The sequence below is a fragment of the Ailuropoda melanoleuca genome, chromosome 11 (assembly GCF_002007445.2).
Source record: "Ailuropoda melanoleuca isolate Jingjing chromosome 11, ASM200744v2, whole genome shotgun sequence".
NCBI classification, from domain to species: domain Eukaryota; kingdom Metazoa; phylum Chordata; class Mammalia; order Carnivora; family Ursidae; genus Ailuropoda; species Ailuropoda melanoleuca.
In genome coordinates, this window is record NC_048228.1 from 16,083,923 (window position 1) to 16,091,242 (window position 7,320).

At 35.1% G+C, this 7,320-nt stretch overlaps 1 long non-coding RNA gene across 1 annotated transcript in view; it reads right to left on the reverse strand.

Moving 5' to 3' along the window:
- LOC117804373 overlaps positions 1-6,119 on the reverse strand; it is a 72,800-nt gene extending 66,681 nt beyond the window's left edge. The window contains exon 1 of the long non-coding RNA XR_004628728.1: positions 5,675-6,119. This is a non-coding gene — a long non-coding RNA (uncharacterized LOC117804373). The remainder of the gene's footprint in view (positions 1-5,674) is intronic.
- Between the last annotated feature and the right edge of the window lie 1,201 nt (positions 6,120-7,320).

Here is a 7,320-nt window from a genome sequence, read left to right on the forward strand (position 1 = left end):
AGACATATAAACATATCAGCAAGAATATCTTGCTTTTATTTTTTAAACCAACGTCTGTTAGATCAATCAAGAAAAAGTCTGTTACCTTCCTTCTTTGATATTGTTGCTTATCTAGAGTTTGGCCTATAGTGTTTTCTCTTTAAAGAGTTGCTTTTAACATACCTAGCAAGGCAGGTCCACAGGCAACAAATTCCCTCAGTGTTTAAGAAAATCTTTATTTCTCCTTCACTTTGAAGCAGAATTTCATAGGGTACAGAAATCTAGGTTAGTGGACTTTTCCTCTGACAACTAATATTTCACTCTACTTTCTTTCTTGTAGGGTTTCTGAAGAGAAGTCAGATATAATTCCTATCTTTGTTCCTCTCTAGGTTTTTTTCTACCCCCTGGCTTTTTAAAGGATTTTTTATTTATTTTTAGTAGTTATAAAATGATATACTTAAGTGTACTTTGACATTTGTGTTGTCTTCTGATACTCCTGGACCTGTGGTTTGGTGTCTGACATTAAATCGGGGAAACTCAGTCATTGTTCAGGTATTTTTGTTCCTTTTTCTCTTTCTCCTGGTATTCCCATCATGTGTATGTTACAACTTTCATAGTTGTCCTACAGTCCTTGGGTATTTTGTTCTCCCTGCCCCCATCTTGGTTCTTTGGTTTCCAGTCTTGGAGGTTTCTATTGATAAACCTTCAAGCTCAGGGATCCTTTCCTCAGCTATGATCAGTGTATTATTAAACCCCAGTCATTCTTCATTGTTGTTTTACCTTTAGTTTTTTTGTTTTATTTTTGGGGTTTTTGTTGCTGCCTTGTGTTTTTTTTTTAATTCTAATGATTTTGATGTGTTTACACTGCCCTCCTGTTCTTGCATGATGTTTACTTTATCCATAGAATTCTTTCATCATACAGCATATTGATCATTTTTTTAAACGCCCACTCTGATAATTTCAACATTCCTGATCTATCTGGTTCTAATGCTCATTCTATTAAAATTGTGATTTTTCCCCCCATTTAGTAGGCTTTGCAATCTTTCTCCTGAGAGTCAGGCATGATGTATTAGGTAAAAAGAACGGCCCTCCCCCCCACTTTTTTTTTTTTTTTTNTTTTTTTTTTTTTTTGAGAGAGAGAGTGGGGGGGGAACAGGGAGGGGCAGAAAGAGAATCTTAAAGAGGCTCCTTGGTGGAGCTGCCACAGGACTCGATCTCAGGACCCTGAGGTCATGACCTGAGCCAAAAATCAAGAGTCAGAGTTTCAGGGGCACCTGGGTAGCGCAGTCATTAAGTGTCTGCCTTTGGCTCAGGGCGTGATCCCAGCGTTCCAAGATCGAGTCCCACATCGGGCTCCTCTGCTGGGAGCCAGCTTCTTCCTCTCCCACTCCCCTGCTGTGTTCCCTCTCTTGCTGGCTGTCTCTCTGTCACATACATAAATAAAATCTTAAAAAAAAAAATACTTAAAGAGTCAGAGTTTTAACCCACTGAACCACCCAGCCACCTCATAAAAAAAAAAGAGGTGCTTTAAGTAGACCTTTAATATTGTGGTGGTGAGGAAGAAGGGTGGGGAGGGAAAGGATACGGTAATCCTAGAATTATCTCAGTCTTTTAGTGAGTTTATACCTCTGGCCTGTGACCTTCACAAGCATTTCTAATTTTTTCCTTTCCTCCCTTAGGTAAGACAGGATTGCTACAGGAGGTTGGAGTTGGGTATATCACTTCTCCCAGTTTAGTTAGACTGATAGAACCCTAAAAAGTTAGGCTCTGGTTAGTTTGTCCTGAGGAAAGACCTTGTTAAGGAGAGCAGTGTTCTGAGCTATCTCAAAATGGTTCCTTTTCATCTCTGCCTGCTGGAAGCACAAAGGAATTTGATAGTTACTAAGAACCTGATGGGGAGCCTGGAGGCAATCAGTCCGGATAAGAAAACCTGAACCATAACTGACAAATTGCTGTGGCTCAGTATGGACAACTCAGTCAAAAATGCAACTGAGTCACAGGGGAGCCTCCACAAGTTTGTGAGTTTCATCTCCAGGATCTCTTCTAGGTTCTCAGAGTAAATATTAGAGTAAAATCCTGTGCTTCCAGCAGGCAAAGGGTAAAAGGAGCCATCATGAAATTCACCAGAGCACTGTTCTTAATCAGGCCAGCCCTCAGGATTTAAAACTAACCAGAATAAAACTATTATATCTATATGATGTTTTCATTATACTGTTTTTCCCGACTATATTGCCAGACGATTATATTTAAAATATCATACAATAGTTTCTAAAGCTATTTTTTCCAAGATACTTTAATTTCAATTCACACAGGATCCATGTGCCGGCTTCCCATATCAACTGGTACATTAATCATGTTCATTGATTAGTAACAGGTGCATTGTCTTAACTCAAGTACCTTTCTCTCATACCAATGTAAGGGCTTAGATATGGAATGTTTTACTATCAGAGATTATGGAAATCCAGGTGAAAACAGTGAAGAATTGTTAAACATTGCAATCGACTAGCTTAATTACTATATACAATTTTGTTTGTGAAAAGCTAATGCTAAAGGTTTCAGATTAAAACAGAGGCAATGAGTTTACAGAAATTAAAATATGAGTCTAAGGAAGAGGAGAGAATTTTAAGTCTAATTCTCTGGTCTTCAAGACAATTACATATAGATAAGTAGAGAAATATGACTGCTAATCTTATAAATATAGGAAAAGTGTTCTTTGTCCTTTATAAGGCTAAGGATTTTACTAAATATCTAAATATAATAATTGACAGGAACTATGTTTAAAGTCTGCCTGCCTTCCAGAGTAAGCCAATTTTATATTTATGGAGTTTTAGAAATATTTTTCATAAGTAACAAAATTAAAATGATAGATTCATTTTTGATTGCTGTTTTGTGCTTCCCTGGGTCACTGAAATGACTTTAGTTCCCAAATTTAATTACCTATCCATCTGAATAAGTTAGAGCATAGAATTTTGGACACATGCACAGAATAATGTGTAAAAATGATATGCTTGGATATAGAAATAATAAAATGGTAACTGAAACCAAAGACTTGTAAGTGGCCANATGGTAACTGAAACCAAAGTCTTGTAAGTGGCCAAAAAAAGGAGAATCAGATTAGCTGAGCAGAGTTTCACTCAACATAAAGAAATGCTATTTCAGACGTAGTCCATCTTATACAGCAGTGCAATATCAGGAAAGAAAGTTTTACCTCAATTTTTATTTTGAGTTTTTCCACCTTGTAATATGGTTGGTAAAATAAAAGCTCAGTATGACATGAATCAGAGGACAGTCCTCAAATATTTTTTATTAGATGTCAATAATAGGTATACACATACATACCTGCATTTTAGAAGAAACCAATATCTAGTTCTGCATAAACCCATGCTATTCNAGAAACCAATATCTAGTTCTTCATAAACCCATGCTATTAAACATTGTAAATGCCAAAGAATATTTGTAATTAGCACATGTTGTAGAATTTAGCTTCTGAAACTACTTGACTATCGGTTTACTTCTAAAATTTTCTTAACACTGAAAACAGACTAAAAATCTTAAATATATATACAGAGAGAATTTGTTGCTAGGACTTTATTTCTTTTAATCTAACACTGGATGGTGCTGTCACTTGAACTTAGTATGTAAAAGTAGACAACTGGCTTTCACTGTCATTTTTATGAAGTGCATTTTATATAAAAAGTTATGAGTTATGGATAATTTTTTAAAGATTTTTTATTATTTATCTGAGAGAGAGAGAGTGCAGGACCAAGCGGCGGGGAAGGGCAACAGACTCCCCACTGAGCACAGATCTCCCAACCCTGACATCATGACCTGAACCAAAATCAAGAGTTGGATGCTTAACTGCCTGAGCCACCCAGGCACCCTGGATAATTTCTATTCATTTACTCCAAGAACACTTTTCCTGGCTGAACACTTTTCTTTAGTTTTCATATGATTTCAACTATTCTTTATTTAAAATGGCTCCAAATCCTATGTTCCCTCTTTTGATTTCATAAGCCAAAAATGAGCTAAACATCTAGCCAGGCACCATAAATTCATTAGGTATAAAACTGAAAAGTCATCGTGACCTCCAATGAATTTCATTATGATCCAGCTCTTTCTAACGACACCTTGTAACTGAGAGCAAAAAACTGAAAATCACGACCAATAAACTCTCTTCAACACTGTTGTGACCTGACCTCTTCTTAAAACAGAAGGAACCTCCCCCCAGTTTTGGTTAGAATACAGAGACACATGACACCACACACACCAAAAAAAAAAAAAAGAAAGANCCAAAAAAAAAGAAAGAAAAACAAAAAGGATTATTATCCTTACATAATTGAGGTCGCAGAGATGAGCAGAGCAGTCTGAGAAGTTCCACAGCAGTTTGAGAAAGCAAGGGAAGTGTCCTGGGCTGGGGCTTTTATTGTGGTCAGGGGTGGGTCTGGGTGAGGATTCCCATACGGGGCAGGAAATTGGGTGGTTTGAATCTCCTGCAGGTGCTTAAGGAAAACACTTGGGCTCACTTATCTCCTTGCCCAAGTGTGGGGCACAAGAGGCGCCAAGCATGAGGTCTGAAAGCTGTTTACAGTCAACCATCAAAATAGAATTTAACTCTTTATTACAAATAAAATCACTAACATGTTCTTACAGTTAACCACCCAAATATTTCTTCCCTCTCCACTTTTGAGCCCTTTTTAAGAACTTATCATCTTTGTCTGAATCTCTATGATAGATTTGTGACTCATCATATTACTGTAGTTTTTCATTCACGTTCTTTCACACATATGGGTTCTAGAACACAGCAGAACTACACTGTTCCCCACAGCATTACCTCCTCCAAAAACCTTTTGTGCTTAAATAAAACTGAAGGACATCTTTACTGTTACACATGCAACCTATTGACATGTTTTTATGTCTCCTTCCATCTCTCTCACTCAATAAGCATTTTAAATGGAAGCCATGCTTACCTGTTGTATCATGTTAATTACCGGTGCCTGGCACAAGGAATGGCAATAACAGTTGCTGAAAATTTGAACATTTAGGGCTCAGAACCATGAAGATTCCAACCAGGATTAGAGGCTCCCTGCCATGGAATTACTTTTCTGAGATGCAACCAAATGTGTGACTTAGAATTAGATCAAAAAATTTGAATTATTTAAATAGAATAAAGAATTACAACAAATCTCAATTTAAAATATATCTTTTCAGTCCTTCTGTAATTTATAAACATATTTCTACCTGATGATGAGCAGGTAATAAAGTATTTTACATTTGTTCAGTTCCTCTCGAATGTGCTTGTAGGCTTCCTACATTGTATACTCTTAGGGAACGAATTCACCTGAAGAACAGAAAGGCACTACCTACTTTGAATAAAATTGTGTTTGCACAGAAATTCATTACTGGCCAGACTACCATATTCTAAAACAGCAGTATATTAGCATTTGAATAGAAGTTTGAAAGGTTTTCAATGTATTTCAAAATGGAAATGTAGACAAATTTGTGCATATCTTATTTTTTCCCCAGCATTCAATATGTTTGGACCATTAATTCAGCTCATAAACAACACTGGATTTAAAATTAACTAGCTGAAAACTTAAATATAACTTTATTATTATTTTTTGTATTATGTTAAAGGGGAGAGATTAAATGTTGCCAGAGTACATGAAGTGTTTTTGTTTTGTCTTCACATACTTACCTGATAACATTTAGTATATTCTTAGCTTATTTAACAACGGTAATTGACATCACTAATAGTTGAGAGATATTTAATACCTAGATGGGGAAAAAATGCATCTTTAACAAGAAGTATTTACTCTCTGATCTGATCCTAGATATTATTCAAAATTGACATTGTACAAAGACTAAGAATCAAATGTCTCTGCTTTCTTTGTGAGTGATCCATATATAATATAAAACAGATAAGATCATCCAGAGATTTGGTTGAAAACTTAAATTGTAGGTCACTCTTGTTTAGATTTTATTAATAAACCACAAGCTGTTATGTAACACAATACATTCAAAATATTAAACGTCTCCAAATGGTTGCTTTTATTTACATGAAGCAATTTTACACAATTTGTAATATAATTTAAACATAGAACAATGGTCATCATAGGTGCACCCATATATGTTTCATAAATTTGGAGTCTATTTAAATCTTTGTGTTTATATGTGTACAAATGTAGTTTCGTGGGTATGGTTCTCCCCACTTAATTTTTAGAGTTTAAAATAATATTACAGAATTTAAATAGCATACTTGGCTTTCAAAAAAATCTGAATTTCCCACATATATCAATTTAAATTCTTACAAACTATTTAATTATCAATATATATTCATCTTAATTTTATATTTAAGTCAATTAAACTAATAATATGCCTTAATGGTAGATAATTTCTTCAAAGAGATTTTTAAAAAATGGTATCCACTTGGTAACTGTGGATTCACACAGAGAACAATTCAAAAAGCATGACAAGCTGCTTGCTTTAATACAGCCTTCATTTTTCAAAGTTCAATTTGAAATATATTATACAGCTGTTTGATATGAGGAAGAGAAAATTTGAAATTTTGATGTAATAGATACAAACTAATATCATTGGTGATCATCATTGCTTCTTCCTTCCTTAAAAGATCATCAATATTTACAACAATGGACTTACCCAAAGACAGTGCTAGCTCTTCCCTGAAAAGGAGATGACATCAGTAAAGATACCCTTTCCCAACCAAAAATCACATTGTCCCAAGCTAATGACTATGGTAATGCTGGTCACACCATAGGCCCACGAATGGGTTACTATTACAAACTCAAATTGAGCTAGACAATATTCGTATACAGCTTAATACCTTAACTTTGTGTTACATTTTTTTTTTTTTTTAGTGAGTTTCCTTTATTACTAAGATTCAGCTTCTAGGTATGTATTTCATTCAGACCCAGTGATCTTATTTGTAACCTAGCAACANCCTTTCCCAACCAAAAATCACATTGCTCCAAGCTAATGACTATGGTAATGCTGGTCACACCATAGGCCCACGAATGGGTTACTATTACAAACTCAAATTGAGCTAGACAATATTCGTATACAGCTTAATACCTTAACTTTGTGTTACATTTTTTTTTTTTTTTTTAGTGAGTTTCCTTTATTACTAAGATTCAGCTTCTAGGTACGTATTTCATTCAGACCCAGTGATCTTATTTGTAACCTAGCAACAATATTTAGTTTTTTACTACTTCTACTAACGTCCTTGCAACATTTCTAAAAGATCTTGAGACATTATACTCCCTGAGAAGTCTAGGTCTGAGGAAAGTGGGTCTAACTTTTGATAATACTTTTTTATTACGAGCT